This window comes from Phodopus roborovskii, unplaced genomic scaffold (assembly GCF_943737965.1).
Source record: "Phodopus roborovskii unplaced genomic scaffold, PHOROB, whole genome shotgun sequence".
NCBI lineage: Eukaryota > Metazoa > Chordata > Mammalia > Rodentia > Cricetidae > Phodopus > Phodopus roborovskii.
In genome coordinates, this window is record NW_026126588.1 from 22,473,271 (window position 1) to 22,491,151 (window position 17,881).

The following is a 17,881-nucleotide window of genomic DNA, read 5'->3' on the forward strand; positions in this document are numbered from 1 at the left end:
GGGCTGTCGGTACTGGGGGGATGCGGGCCTACCACTGGCTGATGGGGATAATTTCACCAGGGTTTGGGGAGACAGCTCTGTTCTTAGTCACCGGATACCTGGCCCTGTGGGGGTGATTTAGGCAGGTGAACGGGAGCTCAGAAAGTGAGGGTTTGACAGAGCAGATGGTCAGGGTGTGGGCATTGCATTGGCTGGTTTGAGACATGAGCAGTCTGTGGGCAATACATGGCTCGGCTAATGCAGAGCAGTCTGATGGGGGGGGGGGGGATTGTGGTGGTGGAGCTAGGTGGACACTCTGGATCCAGTTCAAAACTTGCTTTCTTTTTTCTTTTCTTTTCTTGGATGTGTCCATTTATTTTATTTTTCATTTGTTTACATACCAAACACAGTTTCCCCTCTCTCCTCTCTTCCTTCCCCTCCACCCTTCTACACCTCCCCCATCCGCTCCTCCTCTGCCTTCATTCAGAAAGGAGCCCCATAAACAGACCAAGCCACACAAGTGTTGCACCCACACAGAGGGCCTAGGTTGGTCCCGTGCAAGCTCCCTAGCTGTCGGTCCAGAGTCTGTGAGCTCCCACAAACTCAGGTCTCTGTGGGTTCCCTGTCATGACCTTGACCACCCTCTGCACACATCTGGTGGGGATCTAAAGGTTTCAGTGTGTGCGTGCGGGTATGTGCCAAAATTTCATTGTGAGTCATGCCAACTCAATTCTTCAGTCATTCTTACTTCTATTTGAAGGCAAGAGGGTCCAATGGACTATCAATTAGACTCCCTACCACGAGAGAATACCTATGCTCTCTGAATCTAAGGGAATGGAACTTTTTCCTCTCCCCTCCAGAGCAGAGCATATACGCAGCGAGTGGCCTGTCTGTCAGTGGCCAGTTTCTGGGGTTTCCCTGCTGGATGGGTTCAGTGGAAAGGAAGGCAAGGCTGAGGAGGATGTGTTTGCACCCTATGTGTAAGGGTCACTTCTGTCAAATGCTAACAACACAAATCGTAAGAAAGTTGGAGAGATGTGAAGGAAGCGGTTCCAGGCACATAAACCTTGATAAGAACTGTCACAGAAGACCCTTCTAGAATCAACACTTTGCACAGTGGCTACCACAACCTTAAATGTACACCCCCATGCCCCCACAAACGTTTCTGTCCAACAACTTCCTGTTTAATCTGACCGAAGCCACACATGTTATTGATTCTGTGGTCAGGCGTTATTATTTCAAAACAACGGATGCAAGCCTCCCCTGTTTCCCATTAAAAGCTGCCCCTTGACTCAACTTCCTTAAATTCCCACATTATTTACTATTTCCTACATTATTTACTGTGGTGCATTTTCCTGCCCTGATGTCCATCCCCAAATACATTCATTGTCTTTGGAGGCTTTCCCTGTGGCTCTTATTTAGTGTTTGGCTCACATAAAGGGGGCAGAGGGCTTAGATCAGGGTAGGGGACCGCTCGGTGTCCCTGGAGCTCCAGGGTTGGAGGAAAGACATGCTGGAATTGATGGACGGAACATGGTAGATATTCGGCTTGGGTGCTCGTGGGAAGGTCAATGGCATTGAAATGAGGTCAGAGCCCAGCAGCTCTGTCATTAGGTCCTGGGTCTGTGGGTGTGAGCTCATGTAATCCGTGTGAAGGCTGGTCTCTCTGGGATTCCCCACTCCTCCGCATTCTGCCTGGCAACCTGAGGTGGGAATAAGGACAGGAAGAAGGAAATCAAAATTTCTTCCACAGTGAGCCCTGGCTTCTCTTGGAATGGAACAGCAGAGTAAACTCCATGTTTACTGTTTCTTCTGCTTTCTATTCAACCTTAACCCAGGGTGTCAAAGGAACCCGGCGAATAATTACTACGCAAAGTTGTGTCATTGTTAAGAGACAGAGTCCCTATGGTGGGCAGACTGGCCTTGAACATTGGGACCTGATCAATCTTGACGCAGTTTCATAAGAGCATTACCCAGTGTCCATGTTGGTTTCTGTCAACTCGACACAAACCTGGATGTATCGTGGAAGAGGGAATTTTGACTCAGAAAATGCTTCCGTAAGATTGGCCTGTAGGCAACACTGTGGGGTGTTTTCTCGACTAATGGTTGGTGTGGGAGGGCCCAGACAGTTGTGGGTTTTGCCACCTCTGGGCAGGAGGTATTAGATAGTATAAGAACGTAGGCTGAGTAATCTGTGTCTCTGACCTCTGTTTCAGTTCCTGCTTTTAGGTTCCTGCCCTGACTTCCCTCGGTGGTGGGTTGTGACGACCTGAAAGTTATACTATGAAATAAACCCTTTCCTCTCCAAGTGGCTTTTGGTTATGGAGTTTAATCACAGCAATAGAAACCCTAACTAAGACGCCTAGTATGATGTTATGTATGTGGTTATAAATTAACATAGCTAGCTCAGACACGACCCTCACAACTGCCCAGACCTCGGTTCGCTCTTTTTTTCAACTGGAAGATGGATTTGATTATCACTCAGTTTCCATCTGGTTCTCATATTTTATTTTTATTAGATACTATTTAGTCAATCTGAAACTTGAATTCCAAGGACTACCTTCCTTGCTGTCCAAAGACTGTCAGTTTTATCTTGGCCATGATACTTTAAAAAAAAAACATTTTGTTTCATTTTTAAAAGTTACTTGTATCTGTGTGGGGTTAAGTGCATTGGAATTCAGTGTCCTCCATGGCAAGAAGAGGGAGTTGGATCCCTTTGGAGCTGAAGTTACAGGCAGTTGTGAGTCACGTTGACATGGGGAACTGAACTTGGGGCTTCTACAAGAGTAGTATGTACTGCTGAGTCATGTCTCCAGCCCTAGCCTTGAGACTTTTGTTGTTGTGGGTAAGGAAGTCTTAACAGCTTTCTTTAAGTTTTTTTTTTTTTTTCTTACCTTTTCACCCGTGGGATATGATGAGCTGGTATAAAGAAGGTAGAAAATATCATCAGGGTTAATAGCGTGGGCTGTTTCTTTGTTTCTTCCGTCATTGATATTGTTTGTGATTACTATTTGCAGTGCTGGGTTTTCAAGGACATTTTGTGAAGCATTATTTTCCATCCTCCAATAGGAGGCCTCTAAATGCACATGCCTATACTGTGTGGCAATGTCCAGCATCTATGCAGCAGGGCAAAGGGAGGTTGGGATTGCATAGAGCCGGGACACTATCGGGGGTGGGGGGTGGAGTAGGAGGGATTAGGGGTGGAGGGGGGTCAAGTCCTGGCCCTTGTCTTCTGGACAGGCCAGGGCTAAGGTCTCACTCTCTCCTACGGGGCTTCCTAACCAGCACCCAGGGGTGGGTGGACGGTGATGTCTTTGTTAGGTGTTGGGAAGAAGGGGAGTTGTGAAAGGGAGTTGTGGTGCTGAGGTTGGCCTGCAGCTGCAATCAGACTTTCCTTGCCCCTCTCGCTGTGTGGATCTGGCTTGTGGATGAGAGGGAGCAAGCAGTGATATCATTTGGACTTTCTGGGGGAGTTAATGAGATGTTTCTTTAAGAAGAGAAATTGCTATTAGAGTAATTCCACAAACTGGAAAAAAGGAGATTTAGGAAATCAACTCTTTACCTCACCTGTCTTTGAAAAAAATCATAGAAGGTTAAAAAACAACCAACCAACCAAAAACAAAACAAAACAAAAAACCAAAGAGCCAAATCGACTCCCCTCAAACAATCCCATACCCTCTTTAGATCCCAGGGAGTTGCTGTGGGTAGGAGTGGGGACCGTCTCTCCAAACTCTTTGAAAAACCTCCTTTTCTCTTTAATGGGACCGTGTTTGGGTTTTAACCAGCATCCAGCTGATGGAGTGAAATCCCATCCATGAAACTGTTTACAAATTTTGGATATACAACCAGAATAACTTTAAAATATAATGTCAGCTGGAAGCACATCATTTTAGCCAGTACATACATACACACACACACACACACACACACACACAGAGAGAGAGAGAGAGAGAGAGAGAGAGAGAGAGAGACACAAAATAGGGAAACTCAGAGTTTCCTAGGCCACTTCCCCATCTGGCAAGCATGTACGCACCAGAGCCATGAGCCCGTGCTCTCCTGTGAGGAGGGAAAAGGTGTGTCCACCGCCACCCATTTAGAGCGAGTGACACAGCCCAGTTAGGAAATCCCAGAAGACAGGAGACTATAAATCCCTGTGGGGGCTGCGGAGATATCACTGAAGGTGAAAGTCTGGCCTGGCAGCCTTCCCCAGACACAGAGGAGCAAGGTGAGGCAGAGCTCCAGGTAAGCAGCCCGGAGAGAGGCAGGGAGGGAGAGAGCCGTTTTAATGGGACCTCAGCCAACTCTCCACGCTCTTCCTGCCTTTATCTGGGTGGCCTTTCTCCTCCCTGAGTGTCTACACAAGCGTGAAGGTCATTTTAAGCATCCTTGGCTTTTCCCCACTTTTGTGGGGCGGGGGGAGGGGTGGGGTTGGGTCAGAGGGCAGCAGAGAAGCATCTAGAATCCTAGGATCCCCTGGAGGAACTGAATGGGTTGGGTCCTCACCCTGGGAGGCTGGGCGTGCGGGGCAGAGTGCAGAGCACTCATTTGGAAGGTTCCTAGGACTTTCCTAGTGTGGAATGCTTGTTCATTTGGTTGGTTTTTGGTGGACATGAAGCCTCTCAAAACCATAGCTCCCAGGCAGACTGAGCAGGGCTCTAGGATATGCCTGGCACTCACAGGTATTCGGTAAATGCGTTTTCCTCTTATTCTTTCTATTTAAAGCCCCCACTCTTGAGTCCCCCCTCCCTTTGGAACCTTCCTGTTGCCCCAGCTCCTGCCAGCCCCAGCTGGACAGTCCCTGACCTCAGCCTCCTTACACAGGGTGATCTTGCCAGAACTTCTCTCTGGGTAAACTGAGGCAGAAGATTGAACTGTCCTCCCTAGTTCTGCCTAGGACTCTGCTTGCAGCGTGATGGTGCTATCTTCCCTCTGCACTCCCTCTCGCCAGCCTCGTCCTCTGCCTTTCCAGGAGGCTTGCTTTCTGGGATCGGTGTCTTAAGTGCTAGAGAATGCCTTCCCCGGAGGCTCCTCTGAAGCTCACCTGTCTCAAGGCATCCTTGTCCTTCTTTTAGCTTCTTGGGTTTCCTCAGGAGCTGTAGGTCTGCGAATGCTGGGCGGATGGGTCCTCCCCCACCCCCACGTAGGTTGGCCTGGGCTTTGCCATCACATTCAACTGTTTGACACCCAGAGTTGAGTGATGAGGTCACAGCCCTCCTCCCGTACTCCAGGACAGCAGAGGCAGCCTCTAGGGCTAACGGAGCTGAAGTGTCTCAAGTTGTGCTGATGCAGGCGGGCTCTCGTGGAGCCTTCCACGAGAAGATGCTCCACTTGGGCTCATCAGGTCCTCAAATTTCACCTCTGTTAGATCTGCCTGCAACACAGATCGCTTGGCCCCGCAGAGATTTTTCAGATTCAGTAGGTGTGGGTGGCTGCAGGGGGGGTGTGGGGGGGTTAGGGGGTGGGGGCTTGCATCACAGACCGGAGCTGCTTGTATGGGAAGCCCATTTTGAGGACTATTTTCTTAGGAGATAAGGCAAGGTTCATGCCCATGAAAGAGCGTGTTTATTTGGGAGTTATTTGGGAAGCGCGACCTTGCGAGATCACTGTTTCTCCTCGGAGTCTTGTAAACACACAGGGGATTTGTGATGCAGAGCTGGGCCTGAGCATCTGCATCCCTCACAAGCGTTGCTCATGTTGCTGGAGCACACTCTGAGCATTAAGACTCTGGAAGCAACCTTGCTTGAGAGTGGGGAAGGAGTAAATAAATGTAAAGCATTGGGTGTGTCTGGAGTGCTCGAGAGGCAATAGTCATTGGGATGTTTTACATGTGTGTAACAGGCAAGATGTACAATGGGATCCACTGATTCATGTCACTGAGTGAGTCTGGGATGTATAAACAGCAGGATGCTCACAGCCGTGACTTCCATTACCTTATATAGCAAGGCTGGAGGACTTTTGTGGATGCAGTTCAGGCTCTCAATCCGCTAAGCAAAAAGGAAGAGCAGATTGGTGGATCCCATGTGAGAGCCCCACTCTCTGTAGGTGGCCCTGGAGGTCAGCGTCACAGAGCATCAGCTGGCCTGTTGGCCTTGAAGAGATGCATTAGGGCTAGAGCCCGGGTGGTCACTGGGACCCGGCCTTCAGTTGCTAGAAAGTAGGGACTGTGGGCTCTAAAGGGGAACATAGCCCAGCTGACCGTTGGCTTCAATCATGAAGGACTTTGAGCAGAGAAACCACCTAGGCTGACCTTAGGCATCAGACTTACAGCAGGCAGGTGGGGCTAAATTGCTGAGAGTTTTGTCATTGGTTTCACAGAACTAGGGAACAAAACTATAACCTGGTCTTTCTCTCTGCCTCCTTCCTGTGTATACTAAACGCAGTGGCACCCGTAGCGCCCCATAGTGTAACGCAGATTTTATTCCTGCCAATCACATCTTCCACCAATTGTGCCCGACCGTCCTGCCTCCAGGCTTCACCAGGCCTCCCAAGCCATTTTCAAGTCAGCACCTGCCCAGAACATCTGCTGGACTGTTACTGTTTAACATTCGTTCTCTGACTCTCCCTCTCTGTCTCAGTGTCTCTCTCTGTCTGCCTTTCTCCCTGTCTCTGTCTCTCTCTGTATTTGTAATACCCCACAGGCTTGCTACACGTTATACAGGACGCAAACTTCCTCTACGTCCTACGGAAGTGGTTTTTAACGTGTAGCCCCCTGGACTTGAGGCTTCTGCATCATTTGGGAACTTCCTAGAAATGCAAATCCTTGTATCTTCACTCATGCCTTCTGAGACAGACAGAGCAGAAACAAATGTGTGGGCCAGCATCTGGACTTTAGACATCACTTGTCAGCGTGGCCAGCTGTGTTCTGCTGGGGGCATTCGTGTGAGCTTATTATTTACCATGGCCAGAGAATAGAGGGAGGGCCTGGGTAGAGCACAGCAGCTGGGAACAGGGGAGGCCTGGACATCCAAGTGTTCCCACTAGTTGTGGGAACTAACTTCAAGGCTGCAGAGAAAAGAAATTATACCAAAGTAAGAAAGTGCCAGCCGTTAATGAACCTGGTGTGCTGTATCTACTATGCCCTGTGATGTTACCTGGGAGTTGCTGGGAAGGAAATCCTAGACATAGGATTTCGGACTGTGAGCTTTCTAGTTCTGTTCTCACCACCAGGAAAAGGCAGGTGGTGTTGTCTTGCAGCCGAGAGAAGCCAGAAGTTCCAGTGTGGGAAGGGAGCACAGCCCTTTGGGTAGAACCAAGGGTTTTCAGGCCCATGGAAAACGCAGTGTTTCTGGGATGGTTTCCAGTCAAAGATTGCATTTTCTTACGGCAAGGGATTTTCCCGCACGGTTTTGGTCAAAAGTTCTCGGATTCTGTGTGTATATGTACGTGGGCGGGTGGGGGGATGTGCATGTGTGCTCACTGTTGGCCTTTACTTTTTTTCTCGTGGACTTTCACCATGCAGGGCTCAGGATAGCTTCTCTCCTTGGCGGCCCTCAGAGGAAAGAACGTTTTTGCTGCTGTCCTTCAGTTACTCTTAGATTATAGGCCATTCTAGGTTGGGCACAGTTTCTGAAGAATGGGAAACAATCTTTCAAATAATCTTCCTGACATCTTGAGTGTTCTAGAAGAAAAGCTTCCTACAACATATAGATATAGTGTAGAAAAACAAAGCATACTCACGGCAAAACATTGCTCTCCGTGTATCTCTATTCACTGTTGTGAGGAGCGTCTCCTTTGGTTTCTGCATTCCCGCTCCATAGGGGAGGGGAATTTAGCCTGCTGTTATGCATCTCCATCTCAGATGCCTTGCGTTCATTCCTCTTGGGCTCATCAGATTCCTTTGGGAAGATGTTCACTCCAGTTCCTTATCTGGCTCCTTCTAGCCTTCCTTCTAGGATGCATTCCCAAAGAACGGTAGGAGGGCGTTGCTCAATATATACCTGCTGACACAGAGTGCTCCCTGGCATCCTCAGAACTGTGTTTGTATCTGATCGGTCATAAAGTCACTACTGCTGGGATCCATGGCTGGATCCCAGCCATGTAATGCCCAAAGCATGTGACAGCCAACGTCCTGACCAGTTTGTCCTCGGTACTCCTAGCTGACTCTGCCAGTCCTCTGCATTTTGGCCACAACTTTGTTTGCTTTTCCCCTGGTTCAGAACGCCCAGGTGATAGCCAAAATAACTAGTAACTAGTGAGGGGGCCACCCCAAACAGTCTGAATGGCTGCCAGCACATCTACTGCTCTGCTATGGTGGTGTCTGGGAGCATCAGGAAAGCTGGACCTCCAGACACCTTCAGTGGATATGCTCTGGTTCCCTCCGTGACCACTCTGTTGCTTCCCAATGACAGCCTCATCTGCGTCAACCGCTTTGACCATGACAGCCCCGCCATGTTCTTTGCCTTCCATTCCTCACTGGAAGTACAGGGGAAGGGCTGAAAACTCTCCATTGACCTGGGAGTCTGCAAACAGTCTCGTAGCAACCACGCATCCCTTCTTCGGATGTAACCCATCATCATTGCCTTTTCTCTCTGCTGATCCCACCCTACTAAGAGCACCCAGCCAGGTCAAGGAGTGGTTCCTATACAGATGCGTTTGCAATGAGCAAGACTTATTTCCCTTTCAGCTTCTTTAAAAAACAAAACAAAACAAAATTATTTTCTGCTTGGCTTTCAGGTTTCAAACACAGATTAGGTCTATCTATCTCTTCCATCTGGTATCTCCCTTCCCCATTTTCCTTGGACCCCAAAAGACCTCTCTCTTCTGTTTGTCTTCTTACTGGGAAGCTGTTTCCTCCATGCCTCTCTTACCTACACCCTTCCCCCTCCTTTCTGAGCATCGTGCTTTGCTTCCATTCCTAGGGCTACCTAGGGAATGACTTTGAAAGTCACTCTGCTTTCACTAAAAATATTCCCGGCTCCATCTCACACAAAGGAGCCGGGACCAGAGTCGAACTGTTCTTTGTGATCCAAGGCCATCATTGTAAACCTTAGCTGTTTTGTGTTCCTCACATCCCAAGGTCTTTGTTGGGACCCACTAACATGGAGGGCAATGCTTGTATCTGCTCTTCCAGCCGCCAGATGGTTGTATGCTTTGCTTAGTTCGTTTCTTGTCCCCTTTTACCGGTCAGCCACCTGCTGTAGTTTGCAGTATGTATTTTCTCCTGTCAAAAATCTAATTGCCTACCACTAACCAACCCCCACTTCCAACCTTCAGGAGCTCAGACATGTTCAACATGTGTTGCACTATAACACTAGCAGCCCCCTGCATCTACTTCTGAGTGAACAATCACCCTTTTACTCCATGATAAACTACACTAAGATGTAGCCGCTTGACACAACCACTGTTTTGCATCACGTAGACTACACACTTGAGAAAGGCTAGATAATTCTTCTGTCCTGTGAATTTCAAGTGAGTTCCAACAGTGGCTATCAGTTAATGGATGGCCACGTTTGTGGAATCTAAGATTACCTCACTTGGGTGGTGCCTTTGAGAGGTTCCCAACAGCTCAATTAAGACCCTTTACACATGGCCTCCCTGGGGACAGTCAGGCTGCTTCCAAGGCAGCTGGTTTTCTTCGGGGAACTAGGTGGAAAATGCCTAGCTCTGTCACCTAGCTGCACACACAGTGAACTCACTTCTGTTGCATTCCTTTGGGCACACGTGAGTTACTAGCCTGTCCACATTCACGGGAGGTGAAATGGGCTCCACCTCTTGATGGCAGGCTGATGATAGCACTACAGAAGACTTACGGGGATGGAAGACATGCTCATGGACATCAGTAGGGTCTAAGCTACCCTGTGAAGGAGCCACGTCACACACAGAGAGAGGACATCAGAGAGGGGCTTCTAAGCTGCCACTGTGAGTAAATACACAGACTTCTGTGTTGAGAGCTTACGGCTCCTTTGGCTATTTTAATACTTTGGTCCTTGTTTGCTATATCTGTTATATTTTAGATGAACAAGTTTTCTGGGTAACTGGTTATTTGAATGTTTGTGTTGTTTCCTATATATTCATGTTGTAGGAGTTGGAAGCACACATTTCATCTGAAGGGATTTGGGTGTGCTAGGAGCTGGACTTCAGCGCCAGTACCAGCAGAGCTCCTGGTCATTTAGTTACAGCTGTCTAGAAATGGTCCAGCAGAGGCAGAACTCCAATGCCCAGGAGAAACCCCAAGCCCTGAGCATTGGTTCTTTTCTTTGCTGGCTAAACAGCTTACGATAGATGAGCTAACTCAGTATACTTTGTCTGACGAAGTCCCTTGATTTGAGTCTTTAGAAATGGAAATTGTAAGCTTGACCAAGACCTGATTAAACCCAGCTTGATCAAACCCAGATTAACTTTGAATGCTAGGGATTTAAACTCAGTGAGTAATGAGGCCCCAGCAGCATACCCTCTGTGCTTTAGAGACGAGGAAGCTGTTGGCCTGGATTGTGTAATCGACTGTGGTTGCCCAAGATTACAGAGCTAGTAAATGGCTACATGAAGACAGAACCCAGCTCCTATCTCTATTGCCTACGCTTAAGAATTCCATCACTGAGGGGTCCATCTGAAAGAAGGTGTCAGAAAGCTTAGAATTCCCAACTGGCTTCATAGATCTGTATGTGTTTCCTCCACATACTTAAGGTCATGTTTACATGTTAAACACATTCTATAATTTGGATGTATGCATTTGGTCTTAACTGATTCCATTAGGCAACACCATACACATTTCTAGCATGGTAACTGGGGATGGCTCAGTTATCGACTCTGATGCCGGAAAGTTCCTGGCTATGGAGTGAAACAGCAGCAGCAACCAGGCAGAAGGTTGACTCTGTGGCATCTCACTCAGGTTTGCCAGCTGCTTGTCCTTGCCTCCAGCGCCAACTCCCACAAAATGCCAGGGAGCAAGACCACCCACCACGTATGGAACACTTTCTCTTTTCCAGCGTTCTGTTGACTTCTGCGTGGGTCCGCCAAATTGGGTCCCTTTTACAGATGAGAAGAGCGGACCACTCACGTGATGATTGCAGCCTTTGGCCATGTCTATGGCATGCCTTGTGTTCTTACTTTATGCCCCCATGTGCTCTTGGCTCTTTTCCAAAGAGTCTTGTTGAGGTCCAGGACTACTGAACCAAGGTGAACAAGCTTTCCGTGGACAACTCTGCATAGCAAAGTCTGACCAATGAATTTAGAGGATGGCTCTGAACTGACAGAGACGTTTCAGTTTATGGTTTGACTGGAGATGGGGAATGCCTGTCTCTTAAGGGTGTAAGCTGACGACCATCTACAGGTGATGCTGATGGAAGGGATTTTCTAGGAAGTATCACCATCTCACTAGGCTTTTCCAGGGCATGGTGGCGGTGGTGGGGTTGGCTAAGGAGTGGTCAGCATTCATGCTGCCACAATTACGCAACCAAAACAGCTGCTTGGAGGCAGAAATCACTTTATCCTTGGGGATAGAATCAGATTGATCTTTTTTTCCTATAGAGCAGCAATGATTTGTGAACAGCTCTACCTCCAGCCAGCGCATTCTCCAATAAAGGCTGCTGCTAGCTACCTTGTCATACATTTCTCCTGACTTACTCCAAGGATACTCCCAAACCGTCACTTCTCAAAGTTCTGAGATTTCCTGCCTGAGATGTGACGTAAATATTTATTCTCTTACCAGTTGTAGCAGGCTTTGTATGATGCTGACGCTGAGGCGTGCGTGGGCTTTTAGGATTTTGTTTACCACACTGGGTGTGACTGAGTGATGAGTGCTTGAGCCAATAGCTAATCAACTTGATTAATATTCACCACTGCCACCTTGTTCTGTTCCTTTGGTGACTGTTCGGTCTGACTCAGAGGTAGGACAGTTGCCCAAAACCTCCAAGCATCAAAAATGAGGATAACGACAAGCTAAAGCTTAACCTCCCAGATTAATTCAGCCCTGACACATTCAAATACGGACAGGAGGTTATTTTACATTTGAAATACTTTAATCGATTTTTTGAAAGGATTTTGCATGTGTAATCATCTACGATTCTGTTCAGATCACCGCTATGTTTCTCTCCCAACCCCAGGCCCTCTTTTGGTAACCCACTGAGTGCAGTCGGCGCTGCCCGGTTGTGTATGGTGTAGAGCCAACCACTGGAGCATGAGAACTCTACCAGGCACTGTGTCTCTAGAGCAAGCTGATCCTCCCTCCCTTAGCTGCCAGTTGCTCATCAGCTGGCGGTGGAAGCTTCATGAATCCTTCCTCCGTCCATGCTGGGAAGCTGACTAGTTTTACATGTGCAGGTCTTCTGAAAATAACCCCAGAGGGTAGTGAGTGTCTGGACGCAATGGTTCTGCCACACACACAAGACACAATTCAGTCTTCAGGGACCCGTGGCTCTTACAGTATTCCCTTCTCTCCTTTCAAGATGTCCCCTGAGCCTTTGGAGGAGAGGGTCCATATTGCCCCATTTTGTGATGAGCATCCCACAGTACGCCTTGACAAACTAACTGGAAAGAGAAGCTTCTGTGATGGGGGCCGAGAGCTGCCTACTCTGTGGGTTGGAACTTTAGTATTTAGAAGGCAGTTTGAGGCTATGTCTGTTTAGCCAAACAGTGACCATCGGTCCTTCCCTGGGTCAATGACCTCCCGGCCACCAGTTTACCAGTTCTTATTTTTACTATTTCTTCTTAATCCGTTAAAGTGTATTTATACGTGTATGTACTCTGAAGTTTGATGCTACCTCTAATTTTTAGGTGCTGTGTTTTTCTGTATATGGAATTTTTACAGAATACGCAATGGGAGAGAGAAGGGGGGAGGGAAGAGGGGGGAGAGGAGAAGAGAGGTGGGTGGAGAACAATGAGTTTAGGTGAAATATACTCTGAAGTGTCCCCATACCATTGTCAATTCCAGTCTGTGCTCTTAAGCTGGTTGCATTGCCCCTGCACAAAGTCCGAGAGACAAACAGATGGTCAAAGGCACAGGTGATCGATCCCCCAGGCTTGGGTGAGCACTAAGGGAAGATGATGGATGCCTGTGTGCCTAGGGCTGGCCCATTTGAGCCTTTCTCTTTCTGTTTTCCCCTCATCTTCACAAACTCATCATTTTCACGTCCCCTGCCCCACTTTTCCGCCCATTCCCTTCTTCTTCAGTGGGATGAAAAGTGTGAGACATGATTATTTGTTTAGAGAGAAACAGAGATCAAATTATAACTCAGGTGCTTGGAATGAGCCACCCTTCAAATTTCCAACTCAGACTGCAGGAGAAAAAATTAAGTTGCCTGTGATTATTTGGAGGTGTGTTTGAAGAAAGTAGGGCAGGGGGTGTGTTTGGCTGGGAGCCCCAGCAAATGATTTCTTTCCCTCCCTGGGCCTGCCAGGGACTCGCTCTCTCCCACACTACAATTTCGGTTCCAGCCTTTTGTGATGTTTTGATTATTGAAAATTGTCACTTCTACTTGTCTGTGGTTTGTGTGTCTGAAGCCACTTCCTGGGGAAGTCACAATGAAGCTGATGCTTTGCTGAAGTCCTGGGGGGGCAGGAAGAGAGAGAGAGAGAGAGAGAGAGAGAGAGAGAGAGAGAGAGGCCAAGAAAACCTTTGAGGCATGGACAGGGGCTAGCAGAGTTCAAGGAAGGCGGCACTTGAGGATTTTCTTTCCTTCTGGAAACAGTTACCTTCCTGCTTGACCGGATGGACAACCTGGAGAGAACAGTCAACCTGAAATTCTGTTTGATTTCCCACCCAAGGAAGACACTGGAGTAGAATTCTTGTATTAGTTACTCTCCTTGCTGCTGGAACAGGACACTAGGAGCAAGGATGATAAGAGGCAAGCTGGTCACATAGCATCTGCAGTCAGGAAGCAAAGACCAGGAAGTGGAAACAGGCCATAAAACCTCAAGACCTGCCCCTGTGACCTACTTCCCCAGCAAGGACCCATCTCCTAAAGGTCCCACACCCTGCCAAGACAATGTCTGTCACTCACCAGCTGAAGACCCAAGTGTTCCAAACAGATGAGCCTGGGACATTTCCCACCTAGTTCCCTGATTCCGCAGCTTCATGATTCCATGAAGCATCAGCTGGAGACCACACCTGGGTAGATATGGGACCTGACCTTTTGGTATCAGAGCAATTGTATTCATGTAGTAGACCTCTATACAAACCCAAGGAGAGCCTGACTCAGAAATAGCGTGAGCCTTGGGGTGGGGACTGCTTTCCTTCCAGCAGAGGCTGCAAGGCAACTCCTGAGTCAAAGGCAGTTTTCAGAGTCCTCCCATCAGAAAGCAGCTGATCTGAAACAAGTTAGTGAATCAGGAGGGCACCCCCCACCCCGCCTTTTAGGGCTCCTTCCCCTGGGTATTTTTTTAATTATTTAATAAACTTCAGACAAGTTACACACCAGGTTTGGCTGCACAGTGTAGGAAGCTTGAGCACATAAAAGAAGGTGGTCTAGAAGTCAACCCTCTTCTCATGCTTCCCATGAACCCTTCAGCTTGTGGTTCAAGGCTACAATGTAGCCGCCAGTGGGTGTGAACACTGAAGACAAAGGGAAGGATGGTTTAGTGGAGACTTTGTTGCAAGATGATGTTATTTTTGTTCTAACGGAAAATGGTACTCATTTGTGGGATACAGGCATATATTACACAATGATCGATGATATGCAATCAGCATATTGATCACTCCGTATAGCTCTCATTTGGAAACCTCCTGGCTGCTTTGGGATGCACAATAAATCTTCATTGACTATAGTCATCCGATTGCACACTCAGACCAGTAGCGTTTATTCCCCCACACTCAGACCAGTAGCGTTTATTCCCCCTGTCGACTTCTAATTTCGTACCAGTTGACCAACTGTTTGTCCCCGCAACTTCTCTGTCCCCTCCTCCATCTCTAGAGACCACTACTATGTGATCAACGTTTTCCAGCTCCACACACCGGGGAGGTTTTATAGCGATTGTCTATGTCTGGCTTCTTTTGCTTGATGGGATACCCCTTCCAGCTATGTTGATGCAAATGGAAGGATTTATACTTAAAAAAAAAATAACCAAATAGTATTCCAATATGTATCTATATCACATTCATCTACCTTTGGATATTGAGTTGACTCCACGTCTTGCTTATTGTGAATAAACATGTGTCTCTTTGACAACTTGCCTAATGTTTGTATGGCTTTCATGCTACCGAAGCAAGGGGACAGAGAGGGTCGGGGTGAGGCTTAAGAAGCATTTGTTGAGAGTGAGTAAAGCACGTGGAAGCAAGGACGGCTTGGGGGGGAAACAGTGCTAGGCCAGATACACACCTAAGGGAGAATGAGCCCCTGTCCTGTCACTAAAAGGAGGCACCAAGGTGGCAGTTCTGAGTGCTCGGACTCCCTGCTTATGAGGGAGGAATACCGGAATATGCATGCTTATCGGTGCATGCTTATCTGGACTGTTTCAAGTCGTACTCAGGGGAAGGGAGGTGTGGTGATGGTTCAGATTACACCTCAGGTAGAATTTCAGTCATAAATATCCCCTGGTGCTTTCCACGGTTGGACCCTGAGGCCAAGAGGCTTGTAAACACGACATGGTTTCTGGACTGAAAGTTGTTACCTCCCATGGAGAAGCAGGCAAAGGCCAAGCACAATAGAGACTGTTCCCATAATCACCTCTGCCGGTTGACCTCATGACCTGTTGAGGCCAGTGGGATGTGGGCAAGGGAGAATTCTGGGGCTGGTTCCAAGCATAGCCTCCCTTCTATTTGCCTGCATTGCTTGGCCGTTCCCGAGAATGGGTGTTTACTGCTTGAAGGAGCTAAGACAAACATGGAGCAGATTTGGACTCCTCCCATGTCTTGGAGTCATCCTCGGCCCTGCTAGTCAGCCTCTATATGATACACAAAGAGCTGTGAGTCAGAGCAAATGATCACCTGACGTCATCAGCACGGGGGATGATCTGCTAGGCTGCCTTGCTATGGCAATGGTTAGCCCGTATAACCAATAGTTGGGTGGTGTAGTGTGAGAGGGGCCATGGGGACATTTAGATGAGCAATTGAAGAGTCATTCTTAGGGCAGGTATGCTTCATGAGCTTGTCTGTGATACTCGCTTTTTGGATACTAATTCCTTCAAAATATTCTTGCCCCTGCCCCAACCAATACTTTAGACGGGGAAGTTAGCAGTGTGTAGAATCTGTAAGTGCATGTCAGAGTTGTGTAAAGGGAGAGTCACTCTCCAGGGAATTCCTTTATTCGTTGGTGTCTATGGGTCATTGACTCAAGATTGTCTAGACACCGATGCGCAGGACCGCTATAAAAGATGGTACAGTCCCTGTTAATGAGTTGTATAACCCCACCACATACTTGGAATTGTGCCTGCGTCACTTACGATGTCAAACACAAAGGAAATGTTAGATGCGTTGTTGCTGTAATGTCTGGCTCAGGGGATAACAGCAAGAACGATATCCGTGCATGTGTAGCAGAGGTGCCGAGAAAGAATAAGGAAGGCCAGTTTCCCCAACCATGTTTTCTGACTTTAGCAAGTAGTCTTAGCAAATAGCTATCTCAGAGGCAATGCTATTCTGTGGAAGGGAGGGATGGTGGGAAGAAACGCCCTAAAGACAGGCGTCTATGAAACGCTATCAGGACTCTATAGTGAATAATCTTCTGTCCTGGATCTGTATGGGAACGAGTCTCCAAGGCCCCTAGGTCTACAACTCCCTAACACCGTCTAGTACCTTACCAGTCTTGGTCCCTCTCCAGACTCTTCCTGCTCCCACACGGAAGGCTGGATCTGGGGACGCAGCTGACATGTGTAGTTCTTCAAACCCCTGTTTCTGTCGGAATTTAGAAAGAGCAAAACTCTCTACGTAGCAACTCCAGTTACACGTCTTTAAGCTTATCTCTGAAAGAGCACGCTGATCTAGCTGTTTGCTGACTTCGGGTTGGAGTCGTCTTGGGGGAAGAATGATTATTGATTTGGGTATCCCCTGTCAGCTGCAGTTTCTAAGGGTGTTAGGTACTTTTTTGAAAGCTTCCGGGTGATTCTAGTACGCAGCAATGCTGAGAAACGTGAACCCAAGTGAATGGGAACTTCCTGAGAAGACACAGGTGAATCAGTACCTGAGTCTCCCGATTTAACGTGTGCGAGCGGGCGTCTGGGACTCCAGACCAGCCACAACCGCTGTCCCCACGCTCCAATGGACGTTCTCGGTGCAACAGGTGCGGGCGGGGTGGAGATCTCACTACAGTCCCCACCGAGACCTGGAGAATTCCACCTTGGAGCTAGGGAGAGAACAGAACATCATGTGACCTGTGTTTCTGAAGGAACAGCCTTTTTCACCGCGATCAGGTTAGGCCTTCTTGAACTCTCTGGAAGTATGCCAACAGTGTCCCCAGCGCAGTGGAAATAAGGGCTTCAGTGGCTACCCATTTTATGACACAGGCTGCCCCGGGGTCCTACGGGGAGTTATACGGCTTGAGGCAGACTCTGATCCTTTGTCGGCTCTGGTAGTGGCCTTGAGTCTTTTTACCACAGGGCAGGAGGAAGGGGAAGGTGTAAGAAGAAGAGATTAGAGAAGCCTATGAAGCACTGGTTTCTCTGACTTGACTGCTACCTCAGGGCAACCCCACATGGTCCCTGGAGATCTTCAGCCAGATCCAATAGAAGCAATAACACCCAGGTCAGAACCGGTGTCCATACTGTCAAAGGAAGGGTCACCTCAGAGAGGGCAAGCTGAGGGGCATCCCACAGGAAGCCCAAGCTCAGGTCAGGTCCCCTAAGGAGAATGCCACCGCCTGGATTGAAGAGGCCTGAGGGTCCTTCAGGATCTACCACCTTCCCCACAGAGTTACTATCACACTAGCAGGGCCTTGCTTTCAGGTAAACCTTGACCGGCAAACAGGGAAAAATTTTTATTATATAAAGAGTTTCCTGTTCTATTCTAATTCAGCTTCTGGACCATCATTGAATGTCA